Source organism: Rhinopithecus roxellana, chromosome 3 (assembly GCF_007565055.1).
Source record: "Rhinopithecus roxellana isolate Shanxi Qingling chromosome 3, ASM756505v1, whole genome shotgun sequence".
Lineage (NCBI taxonomy): Eukaryota > Metazoa > Chordata > Mammalia > Primates > Cercopithecidae > Rhinopithecus > Rhinopithecus roxellana.
The window spans coordinates 25,286,396-25,313,410 of NC_044551.1; the positions used below are offsets into that span (position 1 = coordinate 25,286,396).

The window sequence follows — 27,015 nt, forward strand, 5'->3', positions numbered from 1 at the left end:
TGAGGGAGATGGGGGAGCAGGCTGTAGAGAAGGTCCAAGTATTTTTCCCTTTTTCTGCCACGTCCCAACCATTGACGTGAGCCCACTCCTCAGGTTCTGATTGGGCGTATGCATTGTCCCCCAGCAGAGATCCTGTAAGCCGATTGGTCATCTCTGCCATGAGGGCGGGGCTTGCGTACTCTCCTCCTTCGCTTCAACCGCGGCGCAAGGGGCGGGACTCGCCGCCACCGCCTCTGCTTCCGCCGCCGCCACCGCCGCCGCCGCCGCCGCCACAGCCGCCAGCCGCTGCGCGTTCGGCGGGGGAGGAGTTGGAGGCGGAGAAGAAGGCGGTGGTGGCGGGTGGAGGTTCGAGCGCTGTTCTCGCTCCGGAGCCGCTGCACATTTCGGTGAGGGTTTTTTTTTTTTCAATCTGGCTTGTTCCGCTGTAGGGAGTGTGGGGGTCGGGGCGAGGAAATTGCTGCGTTCTGCTCCTCAGTTTCTCTATCTCTAGCCTCGGGAAGGAGCGGGGCCTGTCCCTGGCCTGCTGCGCCGGCCATGGTGGGTGGGGTTGATGGCTGTGGGAACCCTTCTTCGCCTCCTGGGCCCTGTCCAGCCCGGACCCGGGCCGCGCTCCTATCCGGGACGGTCGCGCCCGCCGTCCCCCGACGGATGACATCGGTTGGTATCGGGGTCTCCGCTGCCGCTCTTGCCTGCTGCCTCTTCTGCTGTCCTTGGTGACTTGGCCAAGGACCCCGCTGGCTTTCCCGTACACTCGCCACTGTCCAAGAGTGTGCCCCCCAACCAACACCTCACACCCCCCTTCTGCTGGTTTCCCGTTACCCCGCGTAGAGCGGAACCATCTTACGCCACAGGCCTGCAGCCCCCCTCCCCCGAGGAGCCTTCCGTTGCCGTCGCTCTGCTGGGCGTCTGCATTTTCCCCGATTGTCAGTGAGGCTCGGCACGCAGACACCCCGCTCGAGCCGCAGCAGCCGCTCTACTCCCGGGATCAGCACCCTTCCGCCAGGGCTGTTCTCTGTTAGCGATGTCAGGCCAGAGCTCCTCTTGCAGATGCACCTTTAATTTGGCCTCCCTCAGATGACTGTTAATCATTTTGCGCACATTCAAAATGGTGAGCTTGAAGACGCTCAGACGAAGTTGAAGCAAAGGGAGGTGGTAAATAGTCATTTTGCAGGGAGGAAGAGTAATCTGAGAGTTCCCTCTCCGGACATTAAAAAAAAAAAATTTACATCCGCATAGGCACTTCTTTTGAGTCTGCTGGTTCTGTGAAGTTTAAAATTTTCATTACACGCTTAATGTATTCTGTTTTATCATGAAATATTTGGTCACATTTCTTTAAAATGGCAGTCACCTTTGCTGAAGGCTACAGATTATGTGAAGTGTATGTGAATAAACCTGAGGATAACAGTAATAAACGATTAAACTATATTTTTCAGTGTTGTAATTGTCTTGGGATTCATGTCAATGTTATATGAGATAACCACTTAATTTTAAAAATTCATTACAGACATGGCAAGTTTGATGTACGTTTCAACAATATAAATAACGGACTGTTAGGTAAAATTAGAATATTTCTTTTCATCCCCCAGTCCCACTCCAGTGTAAAGTTGACAGTTTAGTGTCCATTTTTCAAAATCCTCTTACAAATGCACTTCTAAACACATAAACGTACACGTAAAGTTTTTTTTTTTGAGGGAGGCTATACCATATACCAAACATGTTTGCATACCGCTTGCTTATTGATTTAATTACATATCTTGAACATCTTTACTTGTTACATAAAGGTCTCCCTAATACTGTTTTAAAGGCTAACTGGTATCAGTTTGAATGGGCTATAATTTATTCTATTCCCTTTTTGAAAGACATTTAATTGTAGTTTTCTGGTATCACAAATAATGATTTGCAATGAAAATAACTTTCTAATTAATTGATCAATGTTTAATTACAAATTTTAACTCATCCTTGATTTAAAAAAATTAAGCAGTATGGAAGAATGTAAGATAAAAAGTACTGCTTCCACTTCTAGTCCTGCTTGCATCCTGATTGTCTGCCACTGTTTACAATTCAGTAAACTTCCTCTATGTGTGATTATTTCTGGAGCATGGGTTCCTAGAAGTGGAGTTGCTCAGTTAAAAGATTATGCGTATTTTAAATTTTGGTAACCCTTTCTCCCTCTTTATTACTCTTGTTGAAAATATTCTTGAATGTTTCTTACACACTTCTTCTTCTAGGTAAACTTTAGACTCAACTAAAAATCCTTAGCTATTTTGAATAAGGTTGTATTGAAATTTTAGATTAACTTGGAGACAACTGATCTTCATAGTATTGAGTCTCTGTCCTCAGAAATATTGCCTCTCCATTTTATTCACATCTTGTTTTATATTCTTAGGGAAATTTTTATAGTTTTTCTTTTTTTTCTTCATACGTATAACATTCCTTCCCAGTATTCCTAGCTATTTTATGGTTTGATTCGTGTGGTGGATGGAAACTTTCAATAACATTCCTCTTTCTTTTTCTCTGGTTATGCCAAACTTTTGAGTTTTCTATCATGTATCAAATTATTTTATTGAGTTGATTATCAGGAGATAGTCACAGTTTTGTGGTTTCCTTTTCAGTTTTTATAATTTACGTGTTTTTCTCATTGCTTTTGCAATTATACATCCTATAAAATGTTGAGCACTGATAGATTAAAAACTAATAGCACTGATAGCTAAAAACATGTCATTGTTTCTGACTTTAAGGGATAATGCTTCTGATGTTTTAGCATTAATTATGATGTTTGCTGAAGCTTTCTGGTAAAGCCGCCTATATTAAAATATTTCCTTCTAGTCTTGGCTTTCCAAGATGATTATGTTGTTGTTTCTGACATTTTTAAAAACCATAAAAGAGTTTTCTTATATATATATTTTTGACATCTTTTGAGGTGGTATATGTGGTCATCACCAGTATTCCCTGGTTTATATTTTCCTGAGAGATCACCTTCTTAGAAAATCAACCTTATTGAGGATAATTTAGATACAATAAAATGTACTTATTTAAAATGTACAGTGTATTTTGTTTTTGACAAATGTGTACTCTGTGACCACCACCACAGTCAAGAGTGGAATATTTTCATGTCACGATTAAGGTATAGAATATTTTCATCTCCCCCAAAGTTGCCTTTTGCAATCAATCACAATTTCACCCTGAGGACTAGGAAAGTACTCATCCTTTTTTTCTTGCTATAAATTGTTATCATTTTCTCTAGAATTTCATGTAAGTGGAATTGTGTAATACATACTCTTTTTGTATCTGACTTTTTCTCTTGGCATGTTTTTCAGGATTATCCATGTTTTTCTGTACTTAACTGGTTCATCTCATTTTATTGCTGAATAGAAGTCCTTGGTATGACTTACTAGTTTGTTGACCATTCCACCTGTTTACAGATACTTGGATTGTTTACAGTTTGGGGCTGTTATTAATAAATAACCTTCATTTATTGAACATTCATTTATTCAGTGAACATTCATTTATTTTGAATTTTTGTGAACATCTTTTTTTCTTGGTAAATTCCTAGAAATGGAACTTGTTGGGTTGTATGATACATGGATATTTAACTTTGTAAGAAACTGCCAAGCTGTTTTCCAGAGTGGTTGTCCTACTTTACATATCCGTCAGCAGTATATGACAGTTCCAGTTGCTCCACATCGTCCTCAGCACTTGGTTATTTCAGTCTTTTAAATTTTAGCCCTTTTAGTGGGTATGTAGTAGTATCATACTGGGATTTTAATTTACATTTACCAGATGACTAATGGTGCTGAGAATTTGCTCAAGTGTATGTCTTAATGAGCAAAAGATCTGTTGACATCTTTTGCTCTTTAAAAAACAAAACAAAAAAAATGGGTGGTTTGTCTTACTGAGTTGTAAGCATTTTTTAATGCAGTCTTAATACAACTCATTTGACACAGAGATACATAAACACACACAGTGCAATCTGAAGCTTGTTTTTTTCATTTTCCTAACTTTAAAAGAAGAGCTTTTAATTTTGATAAATTCATCTTACCAACTTTTTCTTATGATTTGTGCTTCTGTGTTCTGAAGAACTCTTTGCTTAATGCAAAGTTGTGCAGATTTACTCTTATGATTTTTCTATAAGTTTTCTAGTTTTGGCTTTTATGTCAAGGCACATTATACATTTTGGGTTAGTTTTTGTATATGGTGTGTAGTAAGGGTCAAGGCTCATTTTCTTTTCAGGCGTATATATAGTTCTAGCACCATTTGTTGGGACTGCTTTCCTTTCCCCATTAAATTAACTTTGTCAAAAGTCAGTTGACCGTATAGGTGAATCTGTTCCTGTACTTTTCTCTTGATCTTTGTGCCTGTAATTTTGCCAATTACTAAGTTGTCATGGTTATTTTTACTTTATAATAAGTGTTGAAATTAGGTAATATGAATCCTTGAACTTGATTCTTTTTCAAAATTGCCTTGGCTATTCTAAATTTACCATAAAACTTTTAGAGGCAGCCTGTTGGTTTCTACAAAAAGTCCTGAAGGGATTTTAATTTGGATTGTGTTGAATGCATAGATCAATTTAGGAAGAATCAACATCTTGAGTCTTCCAATTCATGAATACATGTTGTCTCCATTTATGTAGGTCTTCTTTCATTTCCTTTGTCAGCATTTTGTAGTTGCATCAGAAAGATGTTGCTCATTTTGTTAGATTTATATCTAAGTAACAGTTGATACTATTATAAATAATTTTCTTAAATTTTAGTTGCCAGTTATTCACTGCTATATGTAAAAATACAGTTGGTTTTTGCATATTGACCTTGATTCTTGCAACCTTGCTAAATTCATTTATTCGAGTAAATTTTTTGTAGATTCTTTGGAATTGTCCTATGTAGAGAATCATGTTATTTGCAAATATAAATCCATTTTATTCGTTTTCAATTTGTATGTAATTCCCTCTACCTTTTCTTCTTCTTAGACTGACTAAGACCTCCAGTGTGATGTTGAATAGCAGTGGTGAAAGCAGATATCCTTCTCTGTTCCTGATCTTAAGAAGAAAGCTTTGAATCTTTCATTATTGAGTGTGATAGAGTGGTGCTATAGGTTGAATGCTTATGTCATTCCAAAATTCATAGTGTTGAAACATAATCCCCATTGTGAGGGTATTTGGAGATGGGGTCTCAGGGAGGTGATTAGGTCATGAGGCTTCTGCCTTCATTAATGGATTTGTGTGCTTATAAAAGAGGTCCCAGAGAGCTCCTATCCCCTTATGCCGTATGAGAACACAGTGAAAAAACTGCAGTCTGTGAACCAGGAAGTGACCCTCACCAAACATTGAACCTACCAGCGCCTTGATTTTGGACTTCCCAGCTTCCAGAACTGTGAGAAGTAAATTTCTTTCTCTTTTTTCTTTTTTAGACAGAGTCTTGCTCTGTCGGCTAGGCTGGAGTGCAGTGGCGCAATCTCAGCTCGCTGCAACCTCGGTCTTCCAGGCTCAAGCAATTCTCCTGCCTCAGCCTCCTGAGTAGCTGGGATTACAGGCGTGTACCCCCATGCCCGGCTAATTTTTGTATTTTTAGTAGAGACGGGGTTTCACCATGTTGGCCAAGCTGGTCTTGAACTCCTTACCTCAGGTAATCCACCTGCCTTGGCCTCCGAAAGTGCTGGAATTGCAGGTGTGAGCCACTGAGCCCAGCCGAGAAATAAATTTCTGTTGTTTATAAGCCACTTCAGTCTATGGGAGCTTGTTATAGCAGTCCTAATGGACTAAGACAAGTGGCCTTTTATCATATTGAGGATGTTCCCATTCTGTTCTTGGATTGTTGAGACTTTTTTTTGTTGTTGTTGTTGTTGTTTTTGAGACGGAGTCTTGCTCTGTTGCCCAGGCTGGAGTGCAGTGGCCCCATCTCGGCTCACTACAACCTCCACCTCCTCGTGGGTTCAAGCGATTCTTCCGCCCCAGCCCCGAGTAGCTGGGGTTACAGGTACACGCCACCTGGCTAAATTTTTTGTATTTTTGTAGAGATGGGGTTTTACCATGTTGGCCAGGCTGGTCTTGAACTCCTGACCTCATGATCCTCCTGCCTTGGCCCCCCAAAGTGCTGGGATTATAGGCATGAGCCACTGTGCCTGGCCAAGAGTTTTTTTTGTTTTGTTTTGTTTTGTTTGTTTTTTTTTTTGTTTTTAATCGTGAGTGGATGTTGAGTTTAGTTAGGTAGTTTTACTGTATTTATTGAGATAATAATATGGTTTGTTTCTGTGTTAATGTGATGAATTACATTAACTTATTTGCGAATGTAGAATCATCTTCCATTCTGTGGCTAAACCTCACTTGGTGATGGTGTATTATCTAGTATCATTTTTATAAACTGGTGAAATATTTTGTTTTTTTTGTTTTGCATCTATGTTCATGAAAGATACTTTTTCACGTAATGCTGGCTTCGTAGAGTTGCAAAGTGTTTCTTCTTATATTTTTGAAAAAATTTTTATTAGGATTAGTATTATTTGTTTTATAATTTTTTTTTTAGAGTTTGCATGTGAACTCTTCTGGTCCTAGAATTTTCTTTGTTGGAAGGCCTCAAAGGATAAGTCCAATCATCCTTTAATAGATACAGGATTATTAGGGTTATCTATTTCTTCTTGAAAGCTTTCAGTCTTTGTATGAGTCACTCACTAAGTGCGGTTTAGTAGTTTTTGTCTTTCAAGGCATTTGTCTTATTTCATTTATTCATTGTCATAAAATTATTTCTTAATTATTTTGATGCCCATAACATCTGTAGTGATGTCTTTCCTTTCATTCTTGTTATTAGCAGTGTGACCTCTCTTGTTTTTATTTGGTTCCAGGTTTATTTTATTAATCTTTTCAAAGTCAACTTTTTATTTGATTGCTTTTTGATTTTTTTTATTTTTAGTTTTATTGATTTCTACTCCTTACTATTTCTTCTATATGCTTTGGGTTTAAATTCCTCTGTGTTGATTTATTAAGGTGTAAGCTTAGGTCATTGATTTGAGACCTTTTTTCTTTGCCTTCCAAGCACTGCCCGAGGTGCTCACACAAATTTGATGAACTGATTATTTTTAAAGTTCTTACATCACGTCCACTTTGACCCATGGAGGCTGCTGTTTAATTTCCAAATATTTGGTGATTTTGCATGTCTCTTTCTTTGTATAATTTGTTTTAAATTCTTTCATGGTTGTTGTATGACCAGAATATGGTTACTCTCAGTAAATGTTCCATGTCCACTTCAAAATAATGTGTATTCTGCTGTTTAGCGATGGAGTATTCTATGTCAAGTTGATTGATGGTGCTTGTTAGGCCTTCTGTTTCCTTACTGAGTTTTTGTTTGTTTCATTGATCATTGAGAGAAGAGTGAAGTCTCCGAGTATAATGGTGAGTTTATTTATTTCTCCTTTTCAGTTTTTGCATCATGTGTATTGAACCTCCTGTTAGGTGCGTGTAAATTTAGGATTGTTAAAACTTTTTGGTGAACGAACCCCTTTATCATTATGTAATGCCCTCTTTATCTGTGATAGTATTCCTCATTCCAAAGTCTACTTTATCTAATATTAATATTGCCTCTCCAGCCTTCTTTTAGTGTTTGTGTATTATTTTCCATCCATTTAATCTGTCTTTTGTTTAAAATGGGTTTGCTCTGTTGTGCACATGTCCCCTAGAACTTAAAAGTATAATTGAAAAAAGAAAAATGAGTTTGTTCTAGACAGCCTTTTTAAATTCATCTTGAAAAATCTGTTTTTAAATTGAAGTGTTTAGACTGTTTACATTTAATGTAATTATTGATGTAGTTGAATTTAAATATACAATCTTAATTGTTTTCTACCTACTCTGATCCCTGTTTTTGAGTCCATTTTATCTTGACCATTGGCTCACTACTGAAACTTACTTTTTCTCTTTTAAAAAGTTATTGGCTTCTCTGTGATTTATATTATACATCTTTAATAATATACTATATTGAAGCAATATTATACCACATTTTTCATAGTGTCAGAGCTCTACAACAGTACATTTACAATGTATATTTACAATTTCTCCTTTTGCGCTATTACTGTTTTACCTTTTACAAATGCCATAAATGCATAATACCTTGTAATGTTTTTTTTATTCCTGTGCTGTCTAGTATGGTAGTCTTTAGCCAGTGTAGCTATTTAAATTTGAATTTAAAGTAGTATAAGTTAAATTAAAATTATTTTCTTTGTTATAATGGCCTCTTTTCCAGTGCTTACTCCTTCTGCATGAAGAACTTCCTTTCACATTTCTTGCACTTCAGGTCTACTGGTAACAAAGTCCGAAGATTGTCTCACAAATACTTTGTTTCACTTTTTCTTTTGAAAGATTTTGCTGGATATACATTTATTGTTCACAGTGTTTCTAATATTAAGGATGCTGTTTATTATCTTTTGACTTGCACAGTTTCAAATAAGAAGTTGGCTGTGATTCTTATTTAGTTGCTTTTTCTACTGTCAGTATCAAATATGTTTTATCAGTGGTTTTTAAATTTTATTTTATGTGTTTGTTTTTTGAGACAAGGTCTCGCTCTATTGCCCAAGCTGTAGTGCAGTAGTACAAGCTTGTCTCCCTGTAGCCTCCAACTTCTAGACTCAAGCAATTCTCCCACTTTATCCTCTAGAAATGCTGGGATTGCAGGCCTAAGCCACTGTGCCCAGGCTGTCGTTGGTGGTGGTAGTGGTTGTTTTTGAGACAGAGTCTCACTCTGTTGCCCAGGCTGGAGTGCAGTGGCGCCATCTCAGCTCACTGCAACCTCCACCTCCTGAGTTCAAGTGATTCTCATGCCTCAGCCTCCCAAGTAGCTGGGATCACAGGCTCTCGCCGCCACACCTGGCTAATTTTTGTATTTAACAGAGTTCCACCATGTTGGCCAGGCTAGTCTCACAACTCCTGGCCTCAAGTGATCTGCCTTCTTTGGGCTCCCAGAGTGCTGGGATTGCAGGCATGTATCATTCGTTTTTTGTTTTGTTTTGTTTTTTGTTTTTTTGTTTTTGAGATGGAGTCTTGCTCTGTCTCCCAGGCGCGAGTGCAGTGGCGCAGTCTTGGCTCACTGCAAGCTCAGCCTCCCAGGTTCACTCCATTCTCTTGCCTCAGCCTCTCGAGTAGCTGGGACTACAGGCACCCGCCACCACGCCTGGCTAATTTTTTTTGTATTTTTTTTTAGTAGAGACAGGGTTTCACCATGTTAGCCAGGATGGTCTTGATCTCCTGGTCTTGTGATCCACCCACCTCTGCCTCCCAAAGTGCTGGGATTACAGGTGTGAGCCACCGTGCCCGGCCATATCATTCATTTTTTATAGCAGGTTAGAGATGTTACATCATGGGATATGTGCACATTTTTGTGTGTTTTATATTTATACTGCTTTTGTAGAGGGGAATCACTGAGCTTCTTGGGATTTATGATCTTTTAAATAATGTTTGAAAAATTCACAGCATCTTCGAATGTTTCCACTGTCCTCCCTCCCACCGCCAATTTGTGGGATTCCAGTTAAATTCATGGTGGTTCATTTAATGAAGTCTACAACTCTTGGAGGCTCTGTTCTGGTTTTTGTTGCTGTTGTTTTTTAATGTGTTTCTTTTCACTTAAATCTCTTTTGATGTAGGCTTGGGTCATTTCTTTTGACTTATCTTTTTTTTTTTTTTTTTTTTTTTTTTTTTTTGAGACAGTCTCAATCCATCACCCAGGCTGGAGTGCAGTGGTGTGATCTTGGCTCACTGCAACCTCTGCTTCCTGAGTTCAGGTGATTCTCCGTATCTCAGCCTCCTGAGTAGCTGGAATTATGAGCGTGCACCACCATGTCTCACTAATTTTTTGTATTTTCATTAGAGACGAGTTTCACTATGTTGATCAGGCTGATCTTGAACTCTTGACCTGAAGTGATCCGCCCATGTTGGCCTCCCAAAATGCCGGGATTACAGGCGTGAACCACTGAGCCCGACCTGACTTATCTTGAGCTCACTAAAAGTTTCCTCCCCTAGTTTTTTAATGAGCCCATAGAATGCATTCTTCATTTCTATTACTGTGTTTTTTATTTTTTGCATTTCCATTTTCATCTCTCCTGAAATTTCTCATGAGTTGATCCATGTTCCTACCTTTGTGCCGAGTCTTTAAAAGGGTAATCATAGTTATTTTAATTTTCTTCTCTGATAATTCTGTTATTTGCCTTACCTGGTTCTGTTCATTGCTGTCCTTGATAAAGAGGGTTTTTTCCTCCTTAGCTTTTTTGTCTTGTAATTTTTGACTGAATGGAAGACTTCATATGCAGAACAGTAGAGATTGCGGCAAATAATTCTTATGTCTGGATGTGAGTCTGCTTCTGCATCTGCTAGGCTTTTAGTGTGGTGTGGCATTGATTCAGTCTAATTCATGATTGAGATGGGTTTAGATTTTGTTTCTGCGGTTGCATTGTGTTTAGTGTTACCTTGTGCTTAGTGTGGCAGCTGAAGTGCCTGATTTTTCTAAGTGTTCCTATTTCACTGTCAACTTTCAGCTTTCTCATGTGTGCCCATACCTCAGTGGAGAAGTTTCTCCACATGCTGTCATTATTCCCAGCAGTAGACTATTGTTTCTTGATGCTGACTAGCCTGGGGATGGATGCAGAGTTTTCTCTGTCTTCCTTATCTGTACTCAGTGTTACAGAAGCCTTGTGTCTCTTGTTTTTGGGTATGGGCCATTGATGCTGTACCTTCTCTCCATGGTAGCCAAACTCTGCCTCATATCTTTTTTTTTGAGACGGAGTTGCACTCTTGTCACCCAGGCTGGAGTGCTGCATTAGTGTGATCTCGGCTCACTGCAAACTCCGCCACTCAGGTTCAAGCGATTCTCCTGCCTCAGCCTCCCAAGTAGCTGGGATTACAGCGATGTGCCACCACGCCCAGCTAATTTTGTACTTTTGGTAGAGATGGGGTTTCCCCATGTTGGCCAGGCTGGTCTCGAACTCCTGACCCCAGGTGATTCTCCCACCTCGGCCTCCCAAAGTGCGACCTCAGGTGATCCTCCCACCTCGGCCTCTCAAAGTGCTGGGATTACAAGCCTGAGTTCTGCACCTGGCCCATATCTTTAATAGGTTTTGTGCAGGAGAGATTTTCTGCTCCTTCCCCAGTGGTAGCAAATCTTTAATGTACCGGTATAGGAGCCAGGACTAAGTTTCCTAACTCTGCTCTAGGAGTAAAGGTCTTTTTCTTTTACTCATACTCAAACCACAATGGAGGACAGAGGTTGCTGCCCTTCCCTAGTGGTTTAAAGTTGTTGTTGGCCGTTCACTGTGGCTCACACCTGTAATTTCAGCATTTTGAGAGGCCAAGATGGGCGGATCATTTGAGCTCAGGAGTTCAAGACCAGCCTGGCCAACATAGTGAAACCCTGTCTCTACTAAAAAGAAAACAAAAACCAAAAAAATAGCTGGGCGTGATGGCAGGCACCTGTGATCCCAGCTGCTTGGGAGACTGAGGCAGGAGAATTGCTTGAACCTGAGAGGCAGAGGTTGCAGTGAGCCGAGATGCCGCCACTGCCTTCCAGCCTGGGCAAGAGAATGAGACTCCGTCTCAAAAAATAAAATAAAAATAAACTTGTTGCTTTTTTTTTCCTACTAGGGTGTTGAGGAAGGGTTTCATTCCTTTCCCTTGTTGGCAGTCACTCCCTTTCACAACAGAAGTGGGAGTGACACTCCAGCTTTCTATACCCTGCAGAAGTGGAACTCCTACAAATGGTGTATTTCTAAAATTACTTTTTATAGCTGTTTACTGTACTGACTTTTGTATCTTGATGTTACGGCTGTCTGTCTTAATCTGTTCCTGCTGCTATGACAAAATACCTAAGACTGGGTAATTTATAAAGAAAATAATTTATTTCGCTGGGCGCGGTGGCTCAAGCCTGTAATCCCAGCACTTTGGGAGGCTGAGACGGGCGGATCACGAGGTCAGGAGATCGAGACCATCCTGGCTAACATGGTGAAACCCCGTCTCTACTAAAAAATACAAAAAACTAGCTGGGCGAGGTGGCGGGCGCCTGTAGTACCAGCTACTCGGGAGGCTGGGACAGGAGAATGGCATGAACCTGGGAGGCGGAGCTTGCAATGAGCTGAGATCCAGCCACTGCACTCCAGCCCGGGCGACAGAGCGAGACTCCGTCTCAAAAAAAAAAAAAAAGAAAAGAAAAGAAAATAATTTATTTCTCTCAATTCTAGAGCCTAGATGTTTAAAATCAAGGTGCCATTGGGTTTAGTGTTTGATGAGGGCTGCTCTCTGCTTCCGAGATGGCACCTGGTGCTTGTCTTCACACAGCAGAAAATGAAAGAGCGTGAAGGGCTAAGTAGTTCCCCCTCAGCCTTTTTATAAGGTACTAGTCCATTTATGAGGGCAGAGCCCTTATGACTTAATCACTTTTCAAAAGACCCCACTTTTTATTACCATCACAGTGTGGATTAAGAATTTTGGAAGATGGCACAAACATTCAAACCATAGCACTGACACTATCACTGAATTTTTTTGTATGTCTCAATTTTTTCTTTTAGATTTCTTTTCACTTTAATAGTTTTATTTTTACTTTTTACAAATTTTATTTCTACATTCCTAGTTTTGTTGGTATCTCTTGTTTTCCTCTTTCTCCCCCTTCCCCCCCCCCTTTTTTTTTTGGTTTTACGATGGTTAGAACTTTACATGTTAGGCCGGGTGTGGCAGCTCACCCCTGTAATCTCAGCATTTTGGGAGGTTGAGGCAGGTGGATCATGAGGTCAGGAGTTCAAGACTAGCCTGACCAACATGGTGAAACCCCATCTCTACTAAAAATACAAAAATTAGCCGGATGTGATGCATGCCTGTAATCCCAGCTACTCAGGAGGCTGAGGCAGGAGAATTGCTGCACTCCAGCCTGGGCCATAGAGAGAGACTCTGTCTCAAAAAAAAAAAAAAAAAAAAAAAAGAGAAAAAAGAACTTTACATGTAAAGTAGAAGTAATGATTGGCATTTTAAGAAGGAAATGATACTGACACTTCACTGTTCAATATAATTTTGCCATACGTTTTGGACTGATTAGTTTTATAAGGCTTAGTAAATTCTTTTCCATTTTTAGTTTTTGAGAGTTCTTCTAAACTTTAATGAATGTTGAATTTCATTGAATGCTTTTTCTCCATCCACTGAAATATTTATTAATGAAAATAGAGGCAATCATATCTAATGATGAGTCTGTTTTGGAATAGACTCAGTATATACTGTTTTCAAATATATTGCTGTAATGGCTTGCTAATATCTCAGAATTTTTGTTTTTTTATCACTGGAATTGACATCTAATTTTTTATTTTTGTGACTTGTCTGCTTGTCTGACCATTTCTTTTTTTTTTTTTTTTTGAGATAGAGTTTAGCTCTTCTTGCCCAAGCTGGAGTGCAGTGGCGCGATCTCAGCTCACTGCAATCTCTGCCTCCCGGGTTCAAGCGTGTCTCCTGCCTCAGCCTCCCGAATAGTTGGGATTACAGGCATGTGCCTCCACACCCAGCTAATTTTTTGTATTTTTAATAGAAATAGGGTTTCACCATGTTAGTCAGGCTGGTCTTGAACTCCTGACCTCATGTGATCTACCAGCCTCTTGGCCTCCCAAAGTGCTGGGATTACAGGCGTGAGCCACTGCGCCCAGCCTTGTGTGGCTAGTTCATGAAGATTTTACTCTGCTCTTCAAATGAACTTTAAAACAAGCTTATGAAATCCTTTTCTATTCTCTGGACAAACAGGTTTAGCACTGGAAATCTATTTGTATATTTGGATAGAAATTTCTATTAAGACCTGTGGGCCTATTGTTTTGCTTGTGGGAAGATTTTTATTCCTTCCCCCGAAGTCAGGGCCTTACTCTGTCGCCCAGGCTAGAGGGCAATGGCACAATCATGGCTTACTTCAGCCTCCACCTCCCAGGCTCACGTGACCTCCCACCTCAGCTTCGCATGTAGCTGGGACTACAGGCACACACCACCATTCCCATCTAATTTTTATATTTTTTATAGAGATGGGTTTTCACCATGTTGCTCATCTGGTCTTGAGCTCCTAGGCTCAAACTGCCCACCTGCTTCAGTCTCCCAAAGTGCAGGAATTGCAGGCATGAGCCACTGGGCCCAGCCTAGTGTTGTCCTTTTAAGTTATACTTTTAGTGACCCTTATTTTTATGATTTACACATTAAAGAAACATTCATCTGATAACCTTAATATCTGAAGTCTTCATAGGCATTTTCCGTTTCCTTTCATTTTGTTAATTCTTGTCAACGTTATTTCTCATGTGTGTTTTACTCTTTATTGTGAGTTCATATTCTTTGAAATTTTACATGTGAGAATTCTGACCTGGGTTGAAAGTGAGGCGACTTTCAACTGAGAGGAATTAGCTTTGCTTCTCTCGGGTACTTGGAACACTGCTCCCTAAGACTTAACAATATTCTTACTTTGTGGCTTGTTGGCTCATACAGGTTGTATGAATTGCAGCCACAAATCTAATGAGATTGAGCTGTGGCTTTGAATTGTTAGGCGTGATATTCCTTCTCTTTTCCACCATTCACCCCCTACCCAGAGTTAAGACATTTTTATTTGCTTTGAGTTGTGAGGTTTAAAAAAAATGTTTTATCTGTCATACTGTTAGAAACAGAAATTGAGAAGTTGAATTTTCATGAGATCTTGTTTTATACATGTGTTTCTTATTCTCTAATGTTTGTGTGGTTAGAAGAAGGATCCCATGTCCTAGGTTTCCCAGGATAATTCCACTTCACACCTTCTATTTTTGTCTGATAATTAATTGTGTGTTTTTGCATTCTGAAGTGTCTTAGCCTAATTTTCAGTGGTCCATAAAAACCTGTTGCTAACAAAGTGTTTAAACATTTTTCTGCCAATTATAAAAGGAGCACAAGTGTGAAAGAAAAGTTGGGAAACAAAAAAATGCCTTCCAAAGGTATAAAAATCACTCATAGACCCAAACTGAAATACAACTTTAACACTTGAATATGTTTTCTTCCAGTGACAATTTAAAACTTTTTATTGCACTGTGCTTATAAAAATGTGTGTAACTTCAGTAAATTAGCACAGACTGAAGTCAATATAAACACCAACCAAGTCAAGAATTAGCATGTGGCTGGGTGCGGCAGCTCATACCTGTAATCCCAGCACTTTGGGAGGCCGAGGCGGGTGGATCACTTGAGGTCAGGAGTTCGAGATCAGCCTGGCCAACATGGTGAAACCCCATCTCTACTAAAAATACAAAAATTATCCAGGTGTGGTGGCAGGTGCCTATGATCCCAGCTACTCGGGAGGCTGGGGCAGGAGAATTACTTGAACCCAGAAGGTAGATGTTGCAGTGAGCCAAGATTGCACCACTGCACTCCAACCTGGGCAACAGAGTGAGATTCTGTCTCAAAAAAAAAAGAATTAGAATGTTACTAGCACAGCCTTCTGCTGTAATACCTTTCAGGATTTTGTCTTCCTCCTCTCTGGAAAAGGTGATTATTCTCTCTTGGTATGTAACACCATAGATTAATTTTGCTTGTTTTTGAACTTTTATAAAAATGGAACATACAGCATGAATTTTTTATATTTGGCTGTTTTTCATTTCATTCATTTTTTTGAGATCCATTTGTGTTTGTAGTATTCCTGTTGTGGGTAGCTGTAGTTCGTTTTTGTTGTATAGTATTTTGCCTACAAATATATTCTGTTATATTCACCCATTTTGCTGTTGAACATTTGGGTTGTTGACAGTTTGAAATTATTATGGACATTGCTTCTATGAACATTTTTTAAAATTTATTTTTTTAGAGATGGGGTCTTGCTCTGTTGCCCAGGCTGGAATGCAGTGCCGAGATTATAGCTCACTGCAGCCTGGAACTCTTGGGCTCCAGCAGTCACCCTCCACAGACTGCCATATAAGTGGGACTGTAGGTGAACATTTTTATATGTCTTGGTATGCATTTAGAAGATGGACTGCTTGACCATATCATATGCATATGTTCAGGTTTAGTAGGTGCTTCCAAAAAGTTTTCCAAGATGAATGCAGAGATGTATATTTACAGCTGTAATGTGAAAGTTGCTTAAAATCCACACCAACATTTGATATGGTTAATATTTTAATTTTCATCTCCAGTGTATAATAGTAACTTGTTCTAATTTATGATTTCAGCCAGTTTATGAAATTGATACCTTTTCATATGTTTCTTAGCCATTTGTGTATCCTTTTCTGGAATGTGTCTCATGTTATCACATTTCTTTTGGATTATCTTATTCTTTTTTATATTTAGGAGTATGTTATATATGCTGTATGTGAGCACTTTGATACTTATATATAATGTACATTTCTTTTCTCATTTGTGGCTTTCCTTTTCAGTCTCTGAATGGTATCTTTTTATGAATGGAAATTTTAAATTCCATTGTGCAGTTCATTGGCCCTTTATTTCTTTAGGAAATTTTACTTTTTGTTCCCTTTTTAAAAAAATCTTTCTTTACTCCAACATTATAAAGATTTATCCTTTTTTGGATTTATTGTTTTGCCTTTTACATTTAGATCTACAGTCCTTTTGGAATTGAGTTTTGCACTTTGTGGGAAACAGGCCAAATTTTGTTTCTGCATCACTATCCAATTAATCTAGTGTGTTCAATGAAAAAACATATCTTGTCCCTAGAGCTCTGTAATGTGTCATTGTCATAAGTCAATTGTATGTAATGTGTATCTGTTTTGGGACTCTGTTCCTGTGTTGGTCCTATATGATACTAGCCACATGTGGCTGTTTAAGATTAAGATTAATATAGGCATGAACACTGCAGAATTTTATCATCACAGAAAGCTCTATTGTTTGACACTTTTCTTTTCTTTTTTTTTTTTTGAGATGGAGTCTTGCTCAGTTGCGCAGGCTAGAGTGCAATGGGGCAATCTCGGCTCACTGCAACCTCCACCTCCCGGGTTCGAGTGATTCTCCTGCCTCACCCTCCCAAGTACTGGGACTGCAGGCATGTACCACCATGTGCGGCAAATTTTTGTATTTTTAGTAGAGACAGGGTTTCACCATGTTGGCCAGACCTGGTCTCCAGCTCCTGGCCTCAAGTGATCCACCCACCTCAGCTTCCAAAACTGCTGAGATTTCAGGCATGAGCCACCACGCCCGGTCTGTTGGACACTTTTCTATCCTATTCCATTGATATATTTGTCTGCCTATTCCCTAACAAGCCTCTTATTAATTATCATAGGTTTTTAAGATTTGTCTTCTGAAAGAGTTATCTCTTTGTACCTTGTTCTTTTTAATGATAACTTTGGTTATTCTTGGCCATTTACAGTCCTATTTACATTTTAGAATCACCTTGTCAATTTTCCCCAAAAAAATGCCTGCTGGGATTTTATTAGGATTACATTTAACCCATGTATTATTTAAGGAGAATTGAAATTCATGAAACTGAACCAAGCCAATGAGTATGGGATTTTTCTCCATTTAGTTATGTCTTCTAAAATGTCTGTGAGTAATATTCTGCATCTTTCATTGAGTTTATTTCTAGGGACTTGATGTTTGTGGTTGCTGTTTTAAACGATAACCTTTTTAGGTAATGTTAGTAATAAATTTAGTTTTCTAGCTGCATGTGATAATACATTTTTATATCAACTTTGTATCTGTCAACCATCTAAAACTTACCACTGTAGAACTTTACTTGTAGGTAGTTTCTTCCATTTTTTTTATATGTAACCATGTTGTCTGTGAATAATGAGATTTTTCCTTCCTTTCCAATCCTTAAACTTTTTATTTTCTCTCATTTTTAATTCACTGGCAAGCACACTCACTTGATAGGTGTTTGAGTATATGTATTCAGCTCAGATAGCATGGACTTCTTAATGGAAACTGTGGAAGCCAGCAAACAATAGGAATACATCTTTATAGTGCTCCAAAAAAGAAAAAAAAAGGCATCTAATGTAGAATACTATTTTCATTTGAATATCCTTCAAAAACAAAGACAGTCTGAGACATACAGAAGCAGAGAGGGAAGTTGTTACCAGCAAACTCATAACAAACATTAAAAGATGTTATTCAGGCTAAAGGAACATCAGACAGATGGAGGCATGGAAATGGAATAAGTAGACGTTTTCAGAAAGGGATATTGAAGGTGTTTGAAACAGTCTTGATAATGTTTGGTGAGGCTTATATGTAGGGTGAGCTATATGAAAATAACAACCATGGACATGAAGGAGTTAAACTGTTATATGAGTTTCTTGCATCTTTTGGGACCTGGTAAAAGAACTACAGACAGTGCTCAACTGGTTTCATTTATGATTTTTCAACTTTATAATGGGTTTAGTAGGGTCTTAAAAGCATTTTCAACTTAATGATATTTTCATTTTACAGTAGATATGTCAGGACATAATCCCATTGTAAGTCAAGGAGCATCTGTAGTTTGAAGTAGACAGTAAGAGTGTAGGTCACATTTTGATATAAGGACAAGCTGAAATGGACTTGTCCAAACATAAACCACAACCAGACTTCTATGATGTTAAGACAATCTACATGCAATAATTGCCTGCCAGAAGAAAACTTAAAATGCTCATTAGAGAAAGATAAGTTATTTAGAGCTTCTAGGAAATATTATCCAGCATACATCAAGGATACATTTTGTAATTTCTAGGAAAACCACTAAGATAATGATATTTTAAAGGATATATCAAAAAAGCTAGTAGATGAAATGGAAGAACAAAAAAATTATCATTACCAAGGAATTCAAGAAAGGAGGAATAAAGGAACAAAGGACAGGTGAGATGATTGAAAATAATAACAAGATGGTAGATTTAAACCAGACTACATTGGTAATTATGTTAAATGCGAATGGATTAAATATTCCAACAAAAAGAGAAAGATTATCCGATGTTTTATAGAAGTGAGTAAGACCTACCTATATTCTGTTCATAATAAAAGTACTTTACAAGTAAAGGCACAGGTAAAATGAAAAGATGGAATCAGTATTGTTGCAAATACCAAAAGAAAGCTGATGTGGCTATATTAATACCAGACAAATGGACTTAAGGAGAGAAGTATTCTGAGAGATAAGAAAAAATTGGCCCATGATAAGTGGGCCAATTTATCAAGAAGACATAATTCTAAATATGTTTTCACATAGTAACACAGCTTCCAAATATGTAAGACAGAAGCTAAAATAGCTAAAAGAAAGGTAGATCCGTATTCCTAGCTGGAGATTTTAAGTACATTCAAAGTAACTGGTAGAACAATAAGATTAAAAAAGTATTAGTAAAGAAATAGGAAATTTGAATGGTATGATTAATCAACTTGACCTAATTGACATTTATAGAACATTATATTCAACAACTGAAGGCTTTACATTATTTTTAAGTGCATATGGGACATTTGCAAAAATATTCTTGGTCATGAAGTAGTATCATTAATCTTCAAAGAATTTAAATTATACAACGCATGTTCTCTGATCACTATAGAATTATATTACAACCCAATAACAAAAAAAAAATAGGCTGCAAATGTTTGGAAATTAACCAAGACACTTCTGAGTTAGCCTATGAATGAAAAACAAAGTCACTGTGGAAATTCAAAAACATTTTAATCTGAAAAATAATAAAAATAATACATATCAGAACTTTTGGAATACAGCTGAAGCAGTGCTTAGAGGTAACTTTATGCTTTAGATGTATAAATTAGTAAGAAACAAAGGTTAACGGTCAGTAGTCTAAGCTCTTATCTCAAAGGAGCAATGAATTAAACCCAAGGAAGTAGAAAAAAGGAAATAGTATAAAAGTAGAAATCAATGAAGCAGGAAAGTTTTACAGTCAATTAGTTAAGAAAACTTTTTAAAAATGAAAACCTGTAATGACCTGATTAAGAAAAATGAAAGAAAACACAAATCACTAGTATCAGGGATGAAAAAAAGAGACATTACTACCGATCTTCTGTATATTAAATTGTTAATGAAAGGGGATCATTTACAACTTGATAATACATTTGACAGCTTGAATGAAAGGTCATAATCCCTGAAAAACACAGTTTACTCAGCTTACATATAAAGAAATAGAAAATCTGAGTTGTTCTGTGTCCATTAAGGTAGTTGAATTTGTCAAAAACCTTTCCACAGAGAAAATCCTAGACCTGATGACTTCACTGACAAATCTGCCTTATATGTAAGTAAGATATAATCCTGGATTTACACAGACTCTTCTAGAGAACAAGAAGAACATAGATTTATTTGCGTATTGTATGACTTTAGTATAATCTTGATAGGAAAACTGGACAAAAGCATGAGGAGACCATTTTAAGCCAATATTTCTCATAAACATAGATAAAAGAATAATCCTGTGAGATATAAAAGGATTAATGTATTGTGACCAACATGGATTTGTTTGGAGAATGTGAAATTAAGTTGGTTAAATGTTTTAAAATTAATAATTTGGCTGGATGCAGTGGCTCATGCCTGTAATCCCACCACTTTGGAAGGTCGAGGCAGAAGGATCATTTGAGCCCAGGAGTTCAAGACCAGCCTAGGCAACATGGTGGGACCCTGTGTCTACAAAAAATTTTAAAAATTAACTGGGTGTGGTTCATGCCTGTGGTCCCAGCTACTCAGTAGGCTGAGGTGGGAGGATCTCTTAAGCCAAGGTTGAGTCAGGATCTCTTAAGCCAAGGTTGAGTCAGCAGTGAGCCTTGATCTGGCCACTGCACTTTAGCCTGGGCAACAGAGCAAGACCCTGTCTCAAAGATAAAAAATAAAATTAATCAGTGTTATCTATCACTTTTACAGAATAATGTAGTGAGTTCATAGGTCCATAGAGAAAAAAATTGTAAATTTTGTAGAATTTACAAAAAAATTATTTGACAAAATTCAGCATGTGTTTATGTTTAGAAAACCTCATTAATTTATGAATAGAAGGAAGCATACTTAATTTGCCAACAAAAAACTGTACAGCTAACATCATAGTCAATGAAAAACAACTGATTCGTGTGTAATACATCTGTCCCTCTATTCAACATTGCATTGAACTGTTTTTCTTTTTCTTTTTTTTTTTTTTTTGAGACAGAGTTTTGCTCGTTGCCCAGGCTGGAGTGCAATGGCACAATCTTGGCTCACTGCAACCTCCGCCTCCCAGGTTCAAGCGATTCTTCTGCCTCAGCCTCCTGAGTAGCTGATATTACAGGCATGCACCACCACGCCCGGCTAATTTTGTATTTTTAGTAGAGATGGGGTTTCTTCATGTTGATCAGGTTGGTCTTGAACTCCCAACCTCACATGATCCTCCTGCCCAAAGTGCTGGGATTACAGGCGTGAGCCACCACGCCCGGCCGCATCGGACTTCTAACCAGTATGCTCGGCCAAAAATGAATATAAAAATTAGAAAACATAAACCCCAAATACATTGCCAGCAAACTTTTAAAATAGGTGAAGTTAGCAAGGTGATTGGATACAAGGCCAATTATTATATGTACTAGCAACCACAAAGTGTAAAAGTTTTTAAAATGTGTGTAGAATAGCATTGAAATATGTAAGATGGCTAAGAATAAATTCAATTAACTTGAACAAGACTTCTATACTGAAAATTAAAAGTGCCAACAGACATTTCTAAATACTTACATGGAGAAATTATTCCATGTTTATGTAGGAAATTAATGTTATTATTTACAGTGAAATATAGTAATGACTTCACCTCATTCCTTATTTATTGTGTATCTACTAGTTAGAAAATAAGATCTACTGGACGATTTTGCAGTTGTATGTATGTATAGGTGGTCATTTGCTGGCGGATAGAAGATAGTAGAAATCTAGAGATAGTTTAAAAAGAATATACAAGTATGAGAAATAATTTAAGTGTAGGCTTTGATTGTTATTCAAAATAAATACCTTGTTAACTCTTGGGATATTTATTTTGCCTTAGCAGTTAATAAAAATACGAGATAATGTTAGTAAACTAAGTTAAAATATAGTTGATTTTGACATGTATATATAAAATAGCTTTCTAATAACATTTGTCATAGTTTGTCATAAATGCATTTTGTCATAAAGTTTGTAATCTGAATTTATATCTCAGTTGTGATAATAGGTGTAAATTATCAAAATTCTGTGTGTCTAAGGAATTCATTTACTAAAAGGAAATGCAGGGTAGATAATTATAGAAGACTGATTTAAGAGAAATTCTAAATGTTTTTAGGGCATTTTGGAGGCATATATGTAATTATAAATATGAGAGAATATAAAATAAATACTCTAATGGACTTGGAAGAGTAACCAAGACTTCTTCAAGTAAGGATCAAATTGTATTTGATTCTCAACTTTGTTTTTTAGAAAAGATACTTTAAAAGTGAGTTATTTCTGGCTCCCGGCAGATGAGTCATAAGCATGTAGATCCATGCTATCGGTTGAAACTCTTCTTCTGAAAGTTTAGCTGATTTTTCTCTCCGTGTGCCTAAATCTTCATTTTAATTTACATTATTTGTATTTGTTACCTCTTGCAGGATAAGAGGGTAACTTGTTATCCTGCAGTCGACATAGCAACTCAGACATTTATCATCTGACTGTCCCAGTGGGTTGGAAATTCAGGAGCTGCCTGGTTGCTGATTTTGGTTCAAGTCTCTCAAGAGGTTGCAGTCAAATGTAGGCTGGGACTGCAGTCGTTTGAAGGCTTGACTAGGGCTGAGATAACTGCTTTCCAGGTTGCTCATCCTTGTGGCTGTTGCTGGAAGACCTTAGTTTCTTGTGGATTTTGTCAGGAACAGTCAGTGTTTCACCATGTGGGCTTTCCATGGGTCTACTTGAATGATCTCATGATGTGGCAGCTGGTTTCTTTTAGAAAGAGTGAACAGAGAGATTAAGGGAGCCACAATTCCTTTTATTACCCTATTTTTATACATCACACACAGTCACATCCATCACACTGTCTTCATTAGAAACAAGTCACAAGAGAGGGCTCTAATAATGACAGCAGTTTATTAACTTGCCTAAATGAAGTTTGAATCCATGTGTGCCCACGTACTTAGCCCTCTCTTTCCATTATGTGACCACATTTCCATCAGAGAAAGGAGCACAGAATTATCTCATTCATTCATTCATTTGTTCAGTAACTTTAAATATACTGCCAGACAATGTACTAGACAAAGTGTATGCAAATAAAAAATAAACAAGGTCTTTGTCTTTAAATTCACTAGTTTACTGTGAGAAGTGTATCTTGCAGGTCCATGTTCTTCCTTGTAATCCTTGAAGATTATTCCTATTGTCTGTCCAGAGCTGCTGGCATAATACTGTAGTTAAAATGATAAAATGATGACTTCTAGATTAATAATTGAGAGACCTAGAAATTAATACGTCCCTGATTGACTCCTTTAATTCTTAGCAACATGTTTATATATTTGTTTCAGTACTAGTAAGAAGTATGTAAAAACCCCAAATTGTTTGAAGTGACTAATTGTCACAAGTAGAGAGGAGTCTGTTATGAACATGTTAGGTGAATAGTACATGGCGCAAATAACTGATCAGCAAAGGAAGTGTCTATTTAGAGAAAAACTAAGTGTTCCCAATTTACCTTAGCTACAAATTTGGACTGATTAATCATTTTAATCTTGACCCTAGCTATGGTCATTATTCCCTACTTATCTCCTCCCTGTTTTGCTTTTTTCTTGTTTTTTATACTTAGAGATAGAAATGAGAACACTGTGGTAGATAGAATATAGAGGTTTCGGATTAAATAGAAATAATTTAGTATCTACAGAGAGATTTTAGTCTATATTCATAAAACAAGAACCACTATTAAATAATAAAGAATCACAGAATAAGAAAGTATGAGAAATTAAAAAGATTGTTACAGAGAATAATGAAAGGCTAAGAGAATAAGGAAAGGCTAAGTGAAAGAAGTAAAAGTGAGTGAAATCTCCCAGTCTGTAGAGTGAAAATATGAAAGGAAAGTTTAGAGACAAATGATTAACCCATTTGGACCAAATAAAGAAAAAGTAGTAAGGAAAAGGATATATTTGAGACCTGTACAAGAGTCTCTTAAATTAAAATAGCTCTTCCAGTGCTGTGTAGGAAAAATTTAAACATGGCCTGACCCAAACAAGTCTTTGTGAAATTGTAGAATACCAGCTATTGAGACAAGATCCTAAATATCCAGACAGAAAAATTTGGTGTTTCTACAAAAGTAGGATAAATCAATAGACAGGTAGGACACAGTGCCTTTCAGAGTTTAGAAAAAGTGATTGTGTCTTGAACTGTACTAAAGTGTGAGACAGATAGTATATTCAGATGTCCAAGGACTCAGTGTTTGCCTCCAACATATAGTTGTTGAAACCATTATTTGAGGATCTTCCAGTAAAGGAAAAAATATGATAAAAACATGGAATTCAAAGTAGGGGACTTACCTGAACGGGTAGTACAATCAAAAGATTTCCACAGAAGTAGCTGAGTAATAGACCTTGAAAACAGGTAGACTAAATTTGGATCAGGATGTTAAACAGCTCGGAAAAGAGTATCTTTAAGAAAAAAAGTGGAATCACATTAAAGAAAAGTTTAAGAAACAGGGTGATTTCCATGATTTCTGCATTCTTCCCAATGCCTTTCCTCTCTTCAGCAGTATTCCTATCAGGTATTTGCACCAACCATACTACCAAAGGTGCCGCCGTTCGCCATTATCCTCCATGTTGCTAAGTGGTCAGAGATAGGCTTTCATCATACTTTAACTTTTGGCACGGTCAGTTCTGCCTGAAACACTGTCTTCACTTGGCGTTCACACTTCAGGACTTCTCTTTTCTCTCACTGGCCTCTTGTTATTTTTTCTAGTATAGGTTAAGCATCCCTAATTCAAAAATTTAACATTTAAAAAATGCTCCAAAATCTGAAACTTTTTTTTTTTTTTTTGAGACGTAGTCTCACTGACCTCAGGTGATTGCTTGTCTTGGCCTTCCAAAGTACTGGGATTACAGGCATGAGCAACTGCACCTGGCCCGAAAATCTGAAACATTTTTACTGCCAATATGACACCGTAAGTGTAACATTCCACACATCAGTACTTAACAGAAACTTGGTTTCACGCACACAATTATTAAAAGTATTGTATAAAATTACTTTCAGACTGTATGTAAGATGTATAGGAAACAAGTGAATTTTGTGTTTAGACTTGGATGTCATCCTCAAGATATCTTATTATGTATATGCAAATATTCAAAGATTTGAAAAAATCCCAAATCCGAAACACTCCTGGTTCCAAGCGTTTCAGAAAAGGGATACCCAGTCTGCTTCTTTTTCCCTGGACCCTTCATATTTGATTGTCTCAGGGCTTAACTTTACTTCTCCATGTACACTAGAGATCTCATCCAAGTTCATACGTGTTTTATGCACTGACAACTCCCAAATTATACTAGAACAGCTCATAATTTTTCAATCTACTCCAGACTCGTATTTAACATTTCCTCTTGAATGTCTAACAGATATCTCAAACTTAATTCATCCACAACTGAACTGAATATATTTTCTTCAAATCTGCCTCTTCTACAGTTTTTCCTACATTAGTTGAAATTAACTGCATTTTTCCCATTGTCCAGCCTTTAAAACCTGGAGTCAACCTCGACCTTCTTTCATATCCTATATTAGTAAATTTTGTTGATTCTATTTTTACAATATGTCCAGAATCTTGTCATTTCTTACCCCCTTTATTTTAACCCTGGTCCAAACCACTGTGATCTCTTGCCAGTATTATTTTGATAGCTTTGTAACAGTGCTCCCTGCTTTTGACCTCATTCCCCTTCATGCTATTCAATACAGTAGCCAGAGCGTTCTTCTTAAAACAGAAGTCACATATCTCTTCTATGCTCAGAACTTCGATGGTTTTCCATCTCAGAATAAAACCCACATTTCGGCCAGGCACTGTGGCTCATGCCTGTAATCTCAGCACTTTGGGAGGCCAAGGAGGGTGGATCACGCGGTCAGGAGTTTGAGAGCAGCCTGGCTAATATGGTGAAACCCTGTCTCTACTAAAAATACAAAAATCAGCCAGTCATGGTGGCGCGCGCCTGTAGTCCCAGCTACCAGGAGGCTGAGGCAGGAGAATTACTTGAACCCGGGAGGCGGAGGTTGCAGTGAGCCAAGATCAAGCTACTGCACTCCAGCCTGGGCGACAGAGCGAGACTCGGTCTCAAAAAAGAAAAAAAAAACAAAAAATTAAAACATTGTTAATTTGCACCTTTGTTTTTGCCAGTATGTTAAGATTATTTTTTTTTATATTCCTTTTCTCTTTAGCTGTTGCTAACAGCCTCTTTTGATTCAGATACTTTAAAGGATCATAACTTGTTACTGAATTTGTAATTTATATGGGTGAATGTGGGTGTGTACTTTTACATATGTTAATATATATCTGTCTGTGATTAGACAGGTAACATGTACAGTTAAACTCATTTGCAGAGATATTGTCTAATAAATTTGCATTAATGATGAGCAACTGGCAATAGCTCAAGTGTTTAAATAATTAAGGTGTTTAAATAAAAAACTTAACCAAACTTTCAAAAAAACCACAGGTTGCAACTTCTCAAATAGTACTTTTCAAATAGTAAATAAATGCATTAATTTCAAAACAGACGTTCTTTTTGTATTTGTTCCATGATAAATTGTAGTTTTTCCTGATTGAAAATAGGTTCTTATTTGGGATTAAATTATCTGATCAATTGACTGTTGCAAAGATTAAATACATCATTATTTACACACATTATTAATTGTTATAAGCCATTACACTATTTTTCAAAAATGAAGTTTGTATTCTTACAGTTACCTTTTAGCAATTCCAGGGCTAAAGGAACTTTACTGCTTGACAGAGAAGCAATGATAGCACAGTGTAGTAGACTCCCAAATAATTTGGGAGTCAGTACTTTTAATATTATAAAAGTTTATTATTTAAACTTTTTTATTATTTAAAAAAGTTTATTATTTAAAATATTGTAAGTTTAATATTTAAAAAGTACCCGAGTCAGTACTTTTAGTATTTTTGTTTGTTTACTTATAAATTATGTATGTATTGTTGTCATTG

At 37.4% G+C, this 27,015-nt stretch overlaps 1 protein-coding gene across 2 annotated transcripts in view; it reads left to right on the forward strand.

Moving 5' to 3' along the window:
* Positions 1-234: 234 nt before the first annotated feature.
* PJA2 (praja ring finger ubiquitin ligase 2) overlaps positions 235-27,015 on the forward strand; it is a 74,544-nt gene continuing 47,763 nt past the window's right edge. The window contains exon 1 of one of the 2 annotated variants that reach the window (XM_010380194.2): positions 235-386. The gene's annotated coding sequence lies outside the window, so the exon portion shown is untranslated. Of the gene's footprint in view, positions 387-24,895; positions 24,982-27,015 lie in introns of those variants that run through there. The other variant, XM_030927207.1, reaches the window with a different exon arrangement.